Below are 19,211 nucleotides of genomic sequence, written 5' to 3' on the forward strand. Positions count from 1 at the left end.
GGAAGACAGAAAATGGGCGGAAGAGAGGAGGCGGGCAATGGTCTCATAAATTAAAAGGATGACGACAAGCCAGTGCAGGAAGGATTTTTAAAAAATAATAAATACTTTTCCTAATAGGGCGAGAAGGAAGAAGTTAGCCCTGAGTGGAGAGGGGAGCAACACCCCAGCGCACGCTCACTTTCTCTGTTGCCTGGGGCCCCCAGATGCTGCCCTGGCATCCTGCTGGCCAGGGAAGGGGCTCAGCAGCCCCCCTCGAGCCATGCACTCTGGATACCTCATGCTGCTTCAGGCCCAGATTCCCTTAGCCGCCCTGTACCTTGGCTATTGCTGTCTTAGTATTTTCAAAGTTTGCTCTTCGCCTGAAAGTTTCTGGGCAAACATTCAAAATGATAAAACAAATTAAACAGTGCAGCAGCAAACTCACTGAATTAGTCATAAGAGAAAGGGTGAGGGAAGGAGGGAGAGAGAACATGAGATGGAAGACAGAGCAGAAGGAAAGAGGCAGCAAGAAGATGGAGCGAAGAGAGTGGAGTTAGAGAAAGAGAAGATGAAGAAGGGAGGATAGCAGGAGAGAAGATGACAGGAAAGAAAGAGGAGGTAAGAAAGAAGCAGAAGAGGGAGAGAATCAGGCAGAAAGAAGAGAAGGGCAGGGGAGGGAAGATGGAAATTGCATTCTCTATTCCTAGGAAGGAATAATACAAGATCTTTCACCATATCCTGAGGGTCAGTAAACCAGGCAGGAAAGTTAAGAACAAGTTCTAGTTGAGGGTTAGCAAAAGGCCCGAGGAAGTACAAAGACTTTTGCCAACTTCCATAAAGCTGCCTTTGAAAGTAGAAATATCACTGGCCATGAAATACATGGCCCATATCTTTCCACACCCATATCCACATTACAGCCTGGAGAGTGAGCATTAGCCAAGGCATTGCTTTAATGTGAGTAATTAAAATTAAGCAAGAACACCCCACAGGCTATGATCACACACGCCCACCACGTGCACTGCTGGGAAGAGGTGAAGAGGCCAGTGACACAAATGTCAAGGGTTGTTCTAGAAGAGACAACAGGAAGTGGAACCAAACCCCGATGGGAGGGCTTGGTTCCTGCAGATGGGGTAGAAGGATGTCAGTTTCTATATTGCAAGGGTATTAGGTTGTCTCTACGGCCAGGACTGTTTTTAGAAACTAAGTGGGGGTAGGGCTGGGGGTAAATTTTGCATATGCTATTCATTTTCGGAAGTATTTGTTGACTGGTCTAAATCTATGGTTGAAGGTAAGTTTAGCTGAAGCTGCATTTATAGCATTCTTTATTGATTATCCCTTAAGTTATTATCAAAAACGGACTCATTTGGCGATTTTCTGCAAGGGTCTAAGCTTTGCCACCTCATGGGGCAGACGGCTGGCAGTTCTTTGGTCACGGGGCAGCTCATGGGCAAGGGGCACCCGTGTTTCCCCCCTGGGATCCTAGGCCCTACTGTGACTGTTCTCCAAGAGTCTTTTTTTTTTTTTTTAAGATTTATTTATTTGTTTAATTCCCCCCCTCCCCCGGTTGTCTGTTCTTTGTCTATTTGCTGCGTCTTGTTTCTTTGTCCGCTTCTGTGGTCGTCAGCCGCAGGGGAAGTGTGGGCGGCGCCATTCCTGGGCAGGCTGCACTTCCTTTCGCGCTGGGCGGCTCTCCTTACGAGGCGCACTCCTAGCGTGTGGGGCTCCCTTATGCGGGGGACACCCCTGCGTGGCAGGGCACTCCTTGCGCGCATCAGCACTGCGCATGGGCCAGCTCCACACGGGTCAAGGAGGCCCGGGGTTTGGACTGCGGACCTCCCATGTGGTAGACGGACGCCCTAACCACTGGGCCAAGTCCGTTTCCCTCTCCAAGAGTCTTAAGTCACAGAGATGGCTGTCTACAGAATCTCTCTCCTGGACCTCTTTATTGGCACCGACTCTGAGTGTGGTTTCTCCTTTGGGGAGACAATAGCCGGAGGGTCAGGACCAACTGCTCCAGAAACCAGCCCCTGACTCTGGGCTGCCCCTCATTTGCAAGTCTCAGTTGTTGCTGAGTTGGTGCCTTGAGGGTTCATTGAGTCTGATCCCAGAAACCTAAGGGCAACCAATGCCCCAAGATTATGGGGTCTTAAACAGGGTAGACCATTATCTATCCTTGGCTTCCCTCAGCATCTCCTACCTTCTAGCACCTCCATGCTTCTAGAATGGAGAACCAGAATTTTTTTTTTTTGGGGGGGGGTCCGTGCTCTATAGCAGGCAGAGTACTAAGGGCTTTACATCTTTCATTAGCTCTCACAACAATTGCAGGAGGTATTGTCATTTCCAATTTCACAGATGAAGAAACTGAGGCTTCGAGAGGTCACTTGTTCAAGGTCACATAGTTTGTGATGAAGCCAGTGCTCAAATCCAGAGCTGTCTGGCTTGAAAATGCTGCTTTCTCCTCTTCATCATGCTGCCTTCAGGCGCTGTGCCTGAAACTACCATTAGATATAGTCCTTTGGCTCTTAAAGGCTGTTTCTACCTTCAAATCTCTCTCCAGTGAAATCCAAATTCCCTAGAGGAGGATGGGTCCCCTGGAAAGGTCTGACTACTGCATTTACAGGGACTTACTGACCAGTACTCACTCTAAGACTTTTTTCTTGGGACAAGGAGGGCTTGGAGAAGTGAGCCTAATTCTCAAGAGCAGGACTGAGATTTTTGGGCCAGAAAATGGTGGTTGTGAGAATTACAAGTGGAAGAGGCGAGCAGGAGCCACAAGGGTGCCAGATCCAACGCTGGGAAGTTGGAGGCCCTCATTATGCAGTTGGTGGAACGGTCCCTCTTTGTATCCAGGGATACAGTACACATACCTCTCAAAGCTTAATTTGGTAACAAAAATTCAAGACATTGTAATGGGTTGCTACTTGTGGCAGCCTTCCATAAGCTACTCTAAGAGACAGGCTGAAGGTGGCTTGTTTTCAAGCAGAGAGTGAAGAGACTATGGCTTTGCTAAAAGAGGTCCTGTCTGCTTGTGGCTTGTGATTCAAGATGGCAAAAAGTTCTGACTCTGGGGGTTTCAGGGCTGGAAAACCACATTCACTATCTCAAACCAAGGTTAATACACGTAGATGCAGGGAGGCCGAGGCTTCTTGGGAGATGAGGTGGATACACCAAAGTAGCCTGACCCAACGTGCCCCAGGCTTTCTACTAAGCATTCTCTGCCTGAGATAGGGGAGACTCATGAGCTTTGTGGAGTTATATCTGAGCGCAGTCTAACGGCGAGAAGAAATGATAAGAACCTCTCTACACAAGGCTATTGCTTTTATTTCCCTCAAAGCAGAGGCTAAAATCCAGGCCTAAACTAAGGGCAGTGCTTTCAAACTGTGGGTGTGACCCATTAGTGGTTTGTAAAATCAATTTGGTGAATTGTGACTGGCTTTTCTTTTCTTTTTCTTTGTAATAGAACAGAACAGAAAATAACAGCATGCACTGCATGCAGTGAAAGTAAATACTGTTGTGTGAAACTTGTGATTTGGTTCTACATAAATACATAACAATATACACATATGTAATTATATACTGGGTTGTAAAGTAAAATTCATTTCTTATTAGAGATTATGGTCAAAAAAAGTTTGAAAGCTAGTAGTCTAGGCAGATGGATAAAGCATAGAGGTTTTGGGATAGGAAAACAGAGATCTCTGGGTTTAAAATCCATGACCAAACAAAACTCTGGCTACTGTTACTACCTAATGGAGTTGTCTAGAAGCAAAGAGATGAAAAGCCTATTAGCTTTTCGTGAGATGTGTATTGCGAAAGAAACTCTAAGAAGGGAAGAGAGTAATTTGTGATTGCTCAAACCTTAGGAGAAAGTCTAGTCCCCAGACAGGCACCACATGGTTGTGAGCTGCTACAACTGTGTGGTCCCCAGGTCTTCTAATAATCTTCTCAGATGTGTCCATGAAGGACAAGTGGACAAAGCCTTAGTGGATATTGGAGACCAAGAATTCTCTCTCCTGCCAGGAGTCTTAACTATTTCTGTTCCACAGGACATGATTTGCACTAGAGAACAGTTTACCTCTGTGCCTTATTTCTCTTTTATTGTGCACATCCTGTTCTTTAGCCACTGTATTGTGTGTCTTGGGGGTAGATGACATCATTTAATGATAGATCACTGGAACACAAGGAAATATCCCTGGATTTCAAGGAGAGAACTTCAGAGCACCCAGAGCCTTGAAGGGTGAGGTAATTATAGGAGCCATTGTGTTTCATACATTTTAATCTGACTATGGACCTGGCGAAAGTGTTCTCAGGAGGAGAAGGATGACGATGGAGTAGCCGCAGGGTTGTACGGTAGTCCATAATTATTGGTTGCCTACCCAACACCAAGGTCCCCTTCCCCCATCTTAGCAGTATTCAGATTTGCCTTCAGGTAATTACACCCCCACGTAGCTCAGGGACTTGGAGGGAAACTACTCTTACTCCCTGTTCCATCTGAGAGCCCTGAATGACCCGAGCCACCAGCGTGTTTTAATCACCTGACTGCCGCCTTTCCTTCAGGGGTGGGCACTGTGTCCTGGGATGGTCCAATTAGGTAAAGTTCAGGAATCTTGGTTGGAATGATGGGACAGAAGCTCTCTGTCCACTGAGCGTGGATGAGGAAGCATGTGGCTCCCAAACTGGCTGGCAGCCACATTTTGACTCCAAGGGGACAACAAATCAACACTGTGGATGCCAGGGTGGAGAGGGAGAAAGGCTCTGGGCCCTTAATTATACTTTTGAGGACTTGGACCAAGTACTCACATGTCCTGCTTTACCTCTGGACTGGCCTCTGTGTACCAGTAAACAACCTTTATTATTGAAATCTGTTTGAGTTGATTTCTGCTGGTTACAAAATAGAAAATACACACTTCATCTACTCTATACTTTTTTTTCCTTAAGGTAGACCTTCCCCATCCCAGCTGTGCTGAGTTGAATAGTCCCCCCATCCCAATTTCACACCCACCCCAAACCTCAGCATTTAACCTTATTTAGAGTCTTTGCAGATACAATTAGCTAAGTGAAACTGAGGTCATATTGGATTAGGGTGAACCCTCAATCCATATGACTGGCATTCTTAAGAGAAGAAGGAAATTTGGACACAGAAACACAGACAGAAAGGAGAATGCTATATAAACATGGAGACACACAGGGGAGAAAGCCATGTGAAGAGGAGGCAGAAAATGGAATGACATATCTACAGCCAAGGAACCCCAAGGATAGTTGGTAGGCATGAGAAGTTGAGGAGGCAAGGAAAGATTCTCCCCTACCATTTTGGTGCCCTGCTACCCCCTTGATTTTGGACTTCTAGTCTCCTGAGTTGTGAGGGAACATAGTCATGTTGTTTGAAGCTACAATCCCTTGCCTATCCCTCCACCTTTCACTCATTTCCCATCACCAGTCTTGCACATTTTGTCACAGTAATACCAGATAGCATATATCCCCAACCCCATCCTATTTTCTGTGCCTCTGCTCATGCAGCTTGCCCCTGCCGCCCACCCCCCACGATTTTTTTATACCCTCTTTTTTTTTTCTTTGCCTCTCATCTGTTTTTCCTTTTAGACTTGTGCTCTCCAGTATGGTGGCCACACAGGCTAATGAGCAGTTGAAATGAGGCTGGTGCAACTGAAGGAATGAATTTTTAAAATTTTATTTCATTCAAATGAGTTAAAATTCTAAAATTGAAGTAATATTCATTAGGTGTCTCTTAAGCACAACTTTATTGCTTTGATAGGACTACTCTTTATACTTGGCAGAAAATTTAGCATCCAAATTGAGACGTGCTGTTAGTGAAAAATGAAAAGAATGTAAAATATCTTTTTTTTTTTAAATTTATTTACTTCTCTCCCCTTCCCCCATTGTCCGCTCTCTCTGTCCTTTCGCTGTGTGTTCTTCTGCGTCTGCATTATCAGGCGGCACTGGGAAACTGCATCTCTTTTTTGTTGCGTCATCTTGCTGTGTCAGCTCTCCCTGTGTGCAGCATCATTTCTGGGCGGGCTGCCCTTTTTTCATGTGGGGCAGCTCTCCTTGTGGGGTGCACTCCTTGCATGTGGGACATTCCTCTGTGGGGGCGCCCCTGCATGGCATGGCACTCCTTGCGCGCAGCAGCACTGCGCATGGGCCAGCTCATCACATGGGTCAGGAGGCCCTGGGGATGGAACCCTGGACCCTCCATATGGTAGGCAGATGCTCCATCAGTTGAGCCATGTATGCTTCCTTAAAATATCTCTTATGTAATATTTATATTGATTTCATGGTAAAATTATAATAGTTTGGATATACTGGGTTAAATAAGATATATTATTAAGATTATTTTCACCTATTTCTTTTTACTTTTTTAATGTGGCTTCTGGAAAATTTCAAATTACACCTGTGGCTTGCACTGTATTTCTATTGGGATAGCACTGGGCTAGACCATATCAGACCACAACTCCTTAGAAAAGTCTTCCCCAGTCGCCCTGGCCAGGCTCAGTGACCTGCTGATGTCATTTCATGACACCCTCTTGCACCGCACTCACCTTATTAATTGGCATTATCAGTAACCCGTACTAGACTACAAGTATCTCAAGGTCAAGGGTCATGCTTTATTTACCTCTTTCTTTCCAGGACCTCCACGGTGCCTGGCATATAGGAGGTATTCAATAAATATTTGTGGAATAAATGAGTGCCTAGTCATAGCGTGTTCACAACCTCTCAGGTATCCATAAATGTAAGCCCCCTTTTAGACTGATTTTCTATCTTAGAGGTTCCTAGAGGTCCAGTCTTCTGGCTATCTCTACGCCTACACAAGTTGTGCAGTGCTCAACCTGCGTAGCTGTTTGGAGGAGCCCTATAGGCAAACTTTCAGTTCTTCCAAGCATCTTGCTCCTTGGAGGGCACCAGGTGGGTGCAGAGCAGAGACAAGGGGGAGCTCCGGGAGGAATGGAGGAAAGAAAGGAGGAAGCGAGGAGAGGAGGAAGCAAGGCATCTTTCTCTGCCTTCTGCGGCAATGTGAGTGCAGCACAGTTGCCAAGAAAACGGTGCAATGGAAGGGCTGGAAGGAGAAGCCGGGCTGGCTGTGGTATGCCACTGGGTGGAGTTAACATTTATAACAAGGGACAGGCAACTGTTTAAAAAAATTCTGCGGAAACCTAATTAAAAATAATTCCACTCCTTCATGCTAGGTTTTAAGAGACTTCCCTTTCAGTATTATTTTCAGTCTAGTGGTAATGGACAGGAAGAGTGTCAGATGTACACCCAAGCTATAAAGAGGATACTCCCCACCTCCTAAAACACAGGACCTACCCAAATTGTTTTTTTGACTTGGGTTATGAGGATACAGAATGTGAAGTTGTCAAGGCATGGCCCCTTCCGGAAAGGAGTGTCCCACCGTGTGGTAGACTGAAAAAAAAATGGCCACAGTATTTTGCAGCTCCTCCCATGGCGAGGTAGAATCTATTTTGCCAGTCCTTAGACCAGGGTTATATCCATAAGACGTGAAAAAACCTGATGCAAGCAGAGGCTTGAGAACTGCTTGCACACTGGGGCTTGCCCTGTTTTGCTGCTTTTGGAATGCAGCCACCATATGAAGCAGCCCAGGCTAGCCTGCTAGCTACTGGCCACCCATGGGACTCCCAACCAACTGCCAGTCGTGCAAATCGCACCAACCAGGACCACCAGCCTCCAGGTAACCCTCCAGCTGACTGTTGCTACACAAGCAAATTCAGGAGAGAACAGCAGAACTGCCAACCTGAGCCCAGCCCAAATTCCCAAACCCTAGAATCGGGAGCTAATAAATAGCCATCATTTTAAACTTCTAAATTTTGGAGTGCTCTTTTTTTAATGCCTCAAAAGCCAACAAATACATTCTGATTAAGAGGTGGGGGAAGATCCAGGTAAAAAGATCCACCTGACAACTTACTATATGAGAGATACTATGCTAGAGAGATGAGCCGGGCAGATGTGGCTCTGCCACTTGCTGGGTGAGTGCTCGGGCACCCTTCTCTCCCTGTTGGCTGATAAAATGACACTACACATCTCAGAGGGCTGTAAGGAGAACTGTGCCAGTCAGGTTGGCACACTTGCATTAGGATAATTGGAGATGAGCATATATGGGGATCGCAGGAGTGAAGAAGCTAGAAGAGGCCCTGGTTTCCAGAGGCTGGACACAGAGGGGCTGAGTAAGAGGGTTACTTGGGTTGAGGGATGAAGCTGTTCTGCACTGAAAAGGGTCTTCCTAAGAAAAGGGAAGAAGTTGGGGGAACAAAAATTCTGGCCTCATACTTCTCCCTCACCTCATCTCTTGCCAGTGCTCCTTGTGGGCCAAATCCACCGGGAAACCAAAGCAGATCAGCCTCTTTCAGAAAAGGGCAAGCAGGAAAAGGAAGGAGAATAGATTGGGGGCAAATGGAAGATATCGACCCAAGGATTTAAAAATAATAATCTGAGAAGTGGATTTGGCCCAATGGAGAGGGCATCCGCCTACCACATGAGAGGTCCAAGGTTCAATCCCAGGGACTCCTTGACCCATGTGGAGCCAGTCCACATGCAGTGCTGATGCATGCAAGGAGCACCGTGCCACGCAGGGGTGTCCCCCACATAGGGGAGCCTCACACGCAAGGAGTGCGCCCTGTAAGGAGAGCCGCCTAGCACGAAAGAAAGTCCAGCCTGCCCAGGAGTGGTGCCGCACACACGAAGCACTGACGCAGCAAGATGACGCAACAAAATGATGCAACAAAAAGAGACACAGATTCTAGATGCCTCTGACAAGAATACAAGTGAACCCAGAAGAACACGTGGCGAATGGACACAGAGAGCAGAAGACAACGGGGTGGGGGGGGTGGGGGGGAATAAATAAAAAAATAAACATTTAAAAATAAAAAAAAAAATAATAATAATCCCCCCCCAAAATGATAATGCATATACAAGCACTGGGTTTGTACTTAGCACCCAGTAATTCTTTGCTGCAATTATTATTATCAGTACAAATGAAGGGCTATGAGGAGAGGGGGATCAGCAGAAAAGGGAATGAGTATTTCTGCTAGGATGACCAAAGAGATATGCTTTAAACTGTGGCTTGGAGGAATGGGAAATAATAATAGTAACAACAATGATAATAGCAAACATTTACAAGGAGTTTACTATGGGCAAGTATCGTTCTGAATGCAGTACATACATTAATTTATCTAATCCTCACCAATGTCTTATGAAGTAGATAGTATTATTCCCATTTCACAGATGAGAAGTTGAGACAGAGAGAAATTAGTGAATTTGACTGAGGTCAGGGAGCCAGGAATTGAATGGATTTCATGGGGGGTGTGGGGTGTGGCGTTCATTTTCTAGGGACAGAGCAGGAAAGCACAATTCAGGGAGGGGCAGTGGTGAGGCATTCCGATGGACTAGAACTGTGCTGGAGGAGAACGAGAGACAAATCTGGAAATCTGGAGAGAGTTTGGGATGAGATCTCTGAAGGCCAGCGTGCTCGGCTGAGGAGTTCAGCCTCTATCCTGGTAGGCCACAGGGAGCCACTGAGGATTTCAGAGACGGGAGAGGCAGTCACTGCAGAGCACCGGGAAGATTACTCTGAATAGGGTACAACCAAGCAGGGAGCAACTGGAAGCCAGGGGGGCTGCTAGAGGAGCATGGCAGAGGTCCGAGCTCCAGGGATGAGGGCTTGCACAAGGATGACAGCAATGGAGAGGGAGGGAGGGGACACTGGATTTGCACTGTGAGGGAAGGCTCAGCTAGGCCTGGGGACCACAAGGCTGGGTATGCCAAGGGAGGCTGGAGAAGGGGAACCACGACAGGAGGTTTGGGTCCCAGGTGACAAGGGGAATGGTGCTCTCAGAGGGACCATCCGGCCACATTAGGGGGACACGTTGGAAAACATCACCCAGTCTTAAGCGTTATGATGCACAGGCCACAGAGTCGTACCCCCATTCCCAGCTCATCAGTTGCGAAACAGCAACCCCTTCTGCAATATGAGCTCTTGGTGAATTCACGTGTGAGCCTGAAGCCTGGATGGAGGTGGATTCAATGACTGCTCCCCCCCCCCCAGGTGGTGCGAGAACCAGGGTTGCAGGGTCTTTTGAGATTAGCTCTGGGGAAGCTGGAAGGAGGCTTGGTTGCCCGGCGACAAGTGCTGCCTCCACAGCTGCCCTTGGCTCCCTGCCGTCCTGGATGCATCTCATTAAAAAGCAAGAGCGATGGGTGGCTGACACATTTTCTGAAGTGGCATTGTCAATGTCCCAAGTCCTGGTATCTTGTTTGTAAGTGGCACTTACAAAACACAAGGGAAAGGGAAATGGGGAGAGGAAGAAAGGTCTCCCAGGAGCTCAAGCACGCGAGGAGTTCATCTTGACTCTCTGATTTCAGCTTGTCTAACGGAGATGGGGGGGCTGCGCCTCCTTGAAATCCACCTGAAACGAATTAGCCTGAAGTAAAAGTAGGTGTTTATCCCAAGTCATCGCCTCAAATAGCTGACTACCTGTTGGAAGAAGGGTCTGATCGATGCAAACCAGAGTAGCCGAGCGTGAGCTGTTACACAGCGGTTAGTATTGATCAGAGCTAAAGGCTGCCAATAGGAACGTGGAGGCAACTGACAGGCAGAGAAGAGGGAAGGAGGAAGGAGCCTTCGCTGGTGGCAGCCGTACAGAGGAACGCCGATAAAAAGTCAATTCCACTTAACTGAATGGCTGCTAACTAAATATTTTGGGGGCCAGAGCCTTCCCAGGTAGCAGCTGGAGCATCTCCGTGCCGGAACTGAGACATCAAGCGCGAGCCGGGCATCGACAGGTGAGCTCCCCGGAGCCCTGGTGATGGACGGGGCGGGCGGCGGGCCCCTGACCCAGGGCTGGGTGACTGTGGGCTCAGCTGGGCTGACTCGGGGCACGGGAGGACAGCCGCCCGACCCCAGAGCGCTGCTGGTGGGCAGGACAAGGACAAGGGCCGGGCTGGAACGTGTGGAAGTCTCTGATTAATTAGTTCATTTCCAACCCAGATGCTTTTCTCTGGGCTTAACTGAGTCAGGCGTGCCAGAGCTAACTGCTGCGTGGAAAGCCGTGCCATGGCTGGTCCTATCCCAGAGAGAGGCAGAGCGGGGTCACCCGAGGCATCGGTACTCTTCACCAATAGCTGGTTTTCCTGTGCCCTGTCTACTCAGAAGGACTGCCCCTCTCTCCAAGCTAGTCATGTTGGCCACGTGACTGGTGTGGGCCAATGAAATGTGAGTGGAAGGGACGTGTGTCCCTTCTGGGTAGAAGCACGACTCTCCTGCTCTTCACTTGCCCCCGCAATCACAAGTGCTTGCCTTGATGTGGGTAAGATCAAAAGCATCTGTGTTAGTCAGCCAAAGGGGTGCTGATGCAAAATACCAGAGACTGGTATGGTTTCTATAAAGGGTATTTATTTGGGGTAGGAGCTTACAGATACCAGGCCATAAAGGGTAAGTTACTTCCCTCACCAAAGTCTATTTCCATGTGTTGGAGCAAGATGGCTGCTGACATCTGTGAGGGTTCAGGCTTCCTGGGTTCCTCTCTTCCAGGGTCTTGCTTCTTTCCAGGTTCAGGGTTCCTCTCTTCCTGGGGCTTGCTTCTGTTTCCTTTGTGTGCTTCCTTCCTGGGGCTCCAGCTTAAGACTTCAACATCAAACTCCAACAGCAAAACTCCAGCATCAAAAAGCCTCCAACTCTGTCCTTGACGTGACCCAATCAAAGCCCTAATCATAATTTAATCATGCCCAGGTACAGACCAGTCTACACACATAATCCAATATCTAGTTTTGGAATTCATAACTGTAACAAACTACTACATCATCTGAACACTGAGCTAACACCCAGAGAGTTGTCCAGAACTGCAATGGACTCTGTGTGAATGAGAAATAAACTTGTGTTATGGTTGCACTACGGAGCTTTTGGGATTGTTTGTTACTGCCACATAACCAAGCCATTTCTGACTGAAATGGGACTGATTTCAGGGGACTGGGTTTAGAATCCTGGCTCTACCAGTTGTTGGTAGCTGGATGATTTGGCCAATTGCTTAATCCGGTTTATGTATATAAAGCACATAAAAACAGCAACAACAATAATAAAAATTACCACAGACTGAAGGCTCACGAGGCACCAGGCATGTACAGACTCTACACATATTAACTTGTTTAATTCTCAAAGCAACCCTGTGAAGGAGCTATTATTATCCTCATTTTACACGTGTGGGACTTGAAGTTCCAAGATATTAAAAACGTGCCCATGGTCACGCAGCTCGTAAATGACAGACAGGAATTCAAATCCAGGCAGACCAACTCCAGAGCCTTTTTCTTAACCATTTTCCCTCTATTGGCTCTCAGCTTGGTGCTTAATAAATAACAGTTCTAGTATTGACTTGAACGTAAATTCACCAAGTGACTCACCCATGCACTCTATAGGGGAGGAGGAGAAAAACAGGGCCGGTGTTTCTTTTTATCTTTTACCATTTACCACCCGCCCCAGTCCCTCCCCTTCCCCCCTTCCGTGAACTAAAAGCCTTTGTAGGGGTTGTCAGGAATGTCTTTCTCGCTTGTTCCCCAAATCTTCATTATTCCGCAAGCTCTAGATCAGTTCCCTACTCATTTACTCCATACTATTGAAGGGGGCTGAATATACTTGTCAGAGGACATTGTTCTGAGGAGTTTCTCATCTGTAAAATGGGTTGTTATAATAATGCTATTTTTCACATGCTTTATTTAGCACTTACTAGGTTCTAGGCACTGTGCTAAGGAATTTTATATGGGTGTGTGTGAGTGCATGAACTTTTAATCATCACGGCAATCTCAGGAAGTAGATATTATATTGTGCCCATTTTACAGATGAGGAAACTGAGGATCAGAGAATTTAAATACCATTCCAGCAGAACAAGTGTTGTTCAGTGGTTGAATGCCTGCTTTGTACATACGAGGTCCTGGGAAAAGCCCCAGTACCTCCTAAAAATAAAATAAAATAAATAAATAAAGACCATTCTAGAGGTCATCCAGTTAAGAATAAAGAATGGAGGACCTGTTTATGTCTCTAAAGCCCATTCTCTTATCTGTTAAACTCTAGTACCTCCCTCCCACTTGTGGCATTAAGTGAAATAACAAAGAGTAGATTTTCTTGGAGAATAGCGCTGGCACATAATAGCAGGTCAATAAATGGTAGCACTTATTACGATTTATTCCACAAACATTTATTGAGCATCTACTATGTACTAGTAGACATTTCTTCCTAAAGGAATTCTACAAGGAAGTTTGAAAATAAACGCACAAGGAAAGCTTTTCTTTTTAAGCTTTATAAAATCACCTCTTGCCCAGATTACTTTTCGACTTCCTTGGACTGCCCGCTGCACCAGATTCTCAGAAAGCACTGAACAAAGGTGATCCCAAGGCAAACAAGTGGGGAGAAAGTGGGGAGCAGCAGCAGCAGCTCTCACGGTGCCGTGGATTTTCCTGGTGACTCTAGCCTCTCCTGAAAGGTACCTTCATCCTCAACTTCCAGCCTGCAGGGCTTCTGGCTGTCTGTGCCCCTCTGCTTGAGGGGACTCCTTGGAGAGCTGAGCAGCCAACAGCCCTGGGGAGCTAGCTGCCTGCTGAGCACTTGTCATTGACTATAGCATTTGTTCATTCTTCACCAAGCTCCAAAGCTGGTTTCTGAACCCACGACTGAGGGGGTTTAGCCACTGAACCATGCTGCCCGTTCCTTATACCCTTAGAAATGGGAGAGAAGGATGTTAACTGAATAGGCCTTGGTCATAGAATTTACCTGGACTGATCTGGAGATTCCAACCAGCCCTGCAGGGAAGAGGAAGCTGCTCCTCTCTTGTCAATTGTGCCACCCTCTGAAATCTCCCAGGACAAAGAACCCGTGCGCTGTTGAAGCACCTACTATAGCCAGGCTATTGAGTTATGTATCTCCTTTAACCTTCTCCACAACCTTACGAAGCAGATATCATTGACCCCATAGAGGTGATGGGGAAACTGAGGTTCAGAGGTAAAGTGATGTCAGGTATTGTCCCTGTTTTCTTTGAGTCCTTATGAGACCAGTTCATAATTTTGCTAATATGCCTTCTGAGTACCTTAATTAGGGGTCTTAATGACTGTCTGATAGTCCAATGCCAGTTATTTGAGAACTGTGTTCCACCTATTGCTAGATCATTGTACTGATGTATGTGTGCACACACGCACACCAGTCTCTATGCTCACTTTCCTCTTTAGCAGTATTTTAGGTATATGCCGAGGGGTGTGTGCTCAGGCTATTTGGAGTTTCTGTACTTAACGCTTACCAACTTTAATGAACGTCATTCCTTTAGGTAGTAGACTTAATATTTTAAGCATGGTTTTAATTATCATTCTCCTTGTGTTTAAGGCAAAACCAGGAAAAGCGGGAGGTGGGGGGATATCTAACTTACCAGCACTGCCAGCAATTCTACTATTTGTGGGAACGAAAGTCAGAATTCCAGAACGTAGAGGCTAGCCCTCTCCTTAAATCGTTTCTTAGGGCATGGACACATAATGCTTAAATCATTTTGAATTTCACTGGGTTCTATTATTCCAGCACAAGCTGTAAACATTTATCTTTGGGCTTTCCCAGAAATGTGTCTTATGGAAGGGATTAGCTGTTTGCGCATTTAAAGTTCCGAAGGTGAACTCCTCTAACCTAACCCACATAATTAAAGTGGAAAATTTCTGGTGGAGGAAAAAAAAAAAAACAACATCAGGGAAAATACCATGTTTGGGAAGAGAACTGCACTCGTGCAGTCTCAAGAGACAGCTCTGTATTCTTGGGCACTTAATTATATCCTGTCTTGCTGTGTGCTCCAATCCCGTGCATCTTACCAGTCTTATCTCTGCGTTGAGATGATAAGCAACTTGAGGGCAAGGCGTGTGAGATCAAAGTGAGGAAGTGGCTGATTTTACAGTAGAATTTTAAAAAATTATGTTCATTTTTAAAAAATGTCAAGTATATAAAGAAGAAAACCATAAAATCGAACAACAGTTTTCTTGTTGAGATAAATCCTGTTGGTATAAAACAAAACCAATTTGTGGAGCGGGATTTGAAAATTCAAATAATACAGAAAAGTACAAAATGAAAAGTAAAGACCCTGCCACTTTCACCCCAGCCTGGTCTTCTTTCTCCACGTAAAATATCATTATTATTACATATTTTTTTGTAACTCCTTCCCCCAACTTAAAAAATATATTCATGGTATAGTTTTAGCAACCTAGAAAGTCCCCCATCTTAAGTGTTATCTATTCTCTTTATACTATGCCTCATACTCCACCATTGTAGATTCATTCCTTTCCATGTTAGGATTGTATGTTTAAGCTATTTCTTTTATTCGAAGGTATTCTTATTTAAAAATGCAGGCAGCCAGGAGCAGTGCACGGTGTAGCTTGTGGCTAAACTAAGCTGCCGGCTCCGGAGTTACACCACTGAAGCTGAAACCCAGCCTCTCTTGCTGCCTCCATTTAACCTCCTTGTGTCTCAATTTCTTCATCTGTAAGGTCAAGTGATAATAGTATCTGTTTCATGGGGTTGTCATGAGAATTCAGTGAAAGAATACATGAAAGGTATTTGGAATAATGCAAAACATAGCTTAATCTTGTTGGTCATGAAAAATATTAGCTATTATTATGTATAACTAGTACCTAAATAAAATGATTTTTAAAACTCATTTAAAAACTGCCATTTTTGAGTGCTTGCTAAATGCCAGACTTGGAATACTTTACATACATGGCTCATAACGGTCCTCCACACAGCTCTAACAAGAAGGTTCTAGGAATAATCCATGTTACAGAGGAAGAAACTTAAAAGCCTACTGGGTTTTCCAAGGTCAAGCAGCCACATTGCCCAGGTGAGATGGGCTTTGAAGGCACATCTGTCCGATTCTTTCTACTAATGCAGCTATGACCAGGGCAGTTTCCATGGGAAGCTCAGAGAGACTTCTAGAGCCTAACATGCCAGTGGTAGGGTCCAGGTGGGAAGGATGCCGGAAGAAGAGTGGGCAAGCTGGCAAAGAGGAGAAGGAAAGGCATCAAAGGAGGTATGCCCATCATGCCTGAATGGAAGGCAAGATCTGATTTCCTTTGTGGCCTCACATGTTGCCTGGAGCAGGACTTGCCAAAAGCCAAAGGATTCTGATCCTAAAACCGGGTGTACCGCTTGTGTTTACTGACCTTGGGAACTCACACCACTTCTCCAGGCAGTTTCCTCTTCTGTAAGATGGGAATAATACATCCTGGCTCACTTACCTCTCTGGGGCTTTTGTGAGGTTGTTATGGTTAACTAAGTGCTTAGTTAACTGGCAAGTGCTGCACTTGATGCTAGATATTGTGACTGGCTCAATGTGCACCCATGAGTTAAAAAGGGGGATAAGTTTAGCCCTATATAATTTAGATTGAGAGAGGACCCCAAAAATATGTCTCCAAAGAGAAGTGTTTGTGGTGCCAGGGGTTGTGGTATTGTCTGTAATCAATTCAAGAAGAGGGAAGGAGCCCTGTGGATGAATGACAGATGGTGTCATTATTTAGGTGCAGTGGTAGCAGGTCTGAGAAGCTCACCACAATCAGCTCTCTCTTCTTTGCATTTCTACTCCCAGCAATTTGGGGCAAGTTGGGGGCTGGCTAGTTGACATCCTCCCTGATTGTTGGAATTTGTGCTGCTTCACGGGCAGGTCTGCTGCAGGAGCACATATTCCATGGAGACACAAAGCAGTTGATAGCATCCAAGTCATTTCTTATGGATCCAGTATCTTGGGTCTATGTTGAATTTCAGGCCAACTTTCAGTGAAGTGGATCAATGCTTGAAGCACATAATGTAACATGATTCTTCAAGAGTTTGATTAATTGTGTCACAGTCATAGTCTTAGTTCAGGTTCAACATTTTAAAAGTTTTATTATTGTATAAAGTGATCAATCAGGAGGAAAGGAAAGACAAATGCTCGACTTTGGCCATGTCTTCCCCTCTTCTTTGCCAGCAAGTGTTCCTCTTCTGGTCAGCTCAGCTGAACCATGATGGAGAAATGGTTGTAGTGGTGGGTGGGTACATGGGTGGGTGTTAATGCAGATCCAGGGTGGAACAAAATTTGGCAAAAGGAGGCAGTCAAGTGCTCTGAGTGGAAGGTAGACAGTTCCCATAGTGCCCAAACTTGGTTGCACGCAGGGTCACCCAGGAGCGCTAAAAAGTTCTGAGTCCTGTAACTCACCTGCAGGGATACTGATGTCATTGGTCTGGGGTGTGGCCTGGGCAAATCTGGGGGATCCTAATGTATCTCTGAGGGATGGAAACCATTGGTCTGGTAAGAACAGTGCTTGGTAAAGCAATCAGGTTTGGGAAATTTACTTTAGAGTCCCCCAACTTCTGTTTTCTCTGCTCTAAGATCCTCTCATAGATTCTACCCTGCTGAAACTTGCCCTCAAAGTTGTCCCCAACAAGGAAGTAGCTGATCAGAATTTAAAGTTTTAATCCTCCTAGGAGTACCTATATTTTAACATGGGATGCTTAAAATCGAAAGAACCGGGAGTTCTTCTCAATGGGTTTGGGCCCATTGAGAAGGGCAGGTGAGCTGCATTTGCACCTATGGCTCTCCAGTCACGAACTGCAGTAAGAGCTGACTCTTATCTGCCAAACTTGGTTCCAAGTGCTTTATTTATCTTCATTCATTTCATCCTGCCAACAGCCCTGTGAGGGAGGTGTGCTTACACAAGGAAATTGAGGCACAAAAGGGTTGACTAACTTCATACGGGGAATAAGGAATAGAGCCAGGATTTAAATCTAGGAAGCCTGACTTGAGATACCAGGTTCTTAACCACTTGCCTCTAAATTACCACAACACGCCCTACTGAGGTCAGAACTGAGCCTGAGGGTTAGTTTTGTTTCTCCAACAGTAGCTGCTGGGAAGCTTCCCTGTTATTTTTCCTTTTCAAAGTCCCTGAGGCAGTGCCCTCTGTGGGAGATTGTTTTATGGTTCCCAGATATTGTCCCTCCCTGTGCGATGATTATACATCTCCTGACTCATCAGCATCAAACTTGCCCATGTGGTTTGTTTGGACCAATAAAATGTGAGCAGGAGTGATGCTTGCTACTTCTCAGCAGATTTAAAAGTCATCTCTTCTCCTTTCTAGCATGAAAATGATATGAAGTCAGGGAAGGGCTGCTCCTTCAGGTCAGGTCTCCAAATAAAGACAAGATGGAGGAAAGATGCAACTCATCTATGGGTGAAAAATATAGTTTTGTTGTAAGCCACTGAGACTCCAGGGTTGTTTGTTAGCAGCAGTATTTTTAGTGAAAGCTGACTGATACACTCCTGAATATCAATATTTTAAGTAAGAAATGCTAGAATGCTAGAATACTATAAGGATAATGTCCTTAAAATAACAAATAAGCATAGATAAATGCTTTCAAACTATAGTTTATCCATGCAATCTTGCAAATAGGTTCAAAACACCTGTCTGCCTTCTACAAATACTTTCTATGCATCTACCCATCCCCCTCTCAGAAGGCTAAGAGACCATCAGCATTTGCCTAGCTTGGTATAAGCAGAATTCATTCATCAGTCCTAATAGTTACATGCCTAAACAGAGAGAATCAGAAGGAAAGAATGGAGTAGAATAAGTTAAATTTTAGGCTCCAGGACATTAGACAGGAGAGAAAAAAATTTTTTTTCCTATATAATGGGAATTAGTGCAATGATTTGAAGAAAGAGATTCTCCTGTATCTGAAGACAGAGAATGAAATAACTTTTTTTTTTTTTTCTTCAGGTCCTGGGGCTGGGGATTGAACCCAGGACCTTGTATGTGGGAAGCCAGCGCTCAACCGCTGAGTCACATCCGCTCCCCTGAGTTGTTTCTTTTGTTTGTTTGCTTGTTGTTTGCCTTTGTTTGTAGGAGGAACTAAGAACCAAACCTGGGACCTCCCATGTGGGAAGCCCACACTCGACTGCTTGAGCCACATCTACTCCCAAGAAGGAAATAACTTTTTACTATAAAATATTCATCGCATGCTTTAGAAGATGTTGCTATTTTAAATTCCCAACTGCTTGCTTCTCCTTCAAAGAAGTTGAAAAACTTATGGCCCACGGACTGAATGTGGCATATAGAAAGTCTTTTACTTGGTCTAAGCATTGTGTGGGTGTTTGAGTGAAAATAATCGCCAACATCCAAATTCTGAAATAGTTCACAAAAACAAGCAGTATTTCCAACTTCTCTAATGAACT

At 45.4% G+C, this 19,211-nt stretch overlaps 1 long non-coding RNA gene across 1 annotated transcript in view; it reads left to right on the plus strand.

Annotated features, from left to right (window-relative positions):
- Positions 1–439: 439 nt before the first annotated feature.
- The window catches only part of LOC105745660 (uncharacterized), a 31,993-nt gene continuing 13,221 nt past the window's right edge, over positions 440–19,211 (plus strand). Inside the window, exon 1 of the long non-coding RNA XR_001118317.4 lies at positions 440–597. This is a non-coding gene — a long non-coding RNA (uncharacterized lncRNA). The remainder of the gene's footprint in view (positions 598–19,211) is intronic.

The sequence above is a fragment of the Dasypus novemcinctus genome, chromosome 18 (genome assembly GCF_030445035.2).
Source record: "Dasypus novemcinctus isolate mDasNov1 chromosome 18, mDasNov1.1.hap2, whole genome shotgun sequence".
NCBI lineage: Eukaryota > Metazoa > Chordata > Mammalia > Cingulata > Dasypodidae > Dasypus > Dasypus novemcinctus.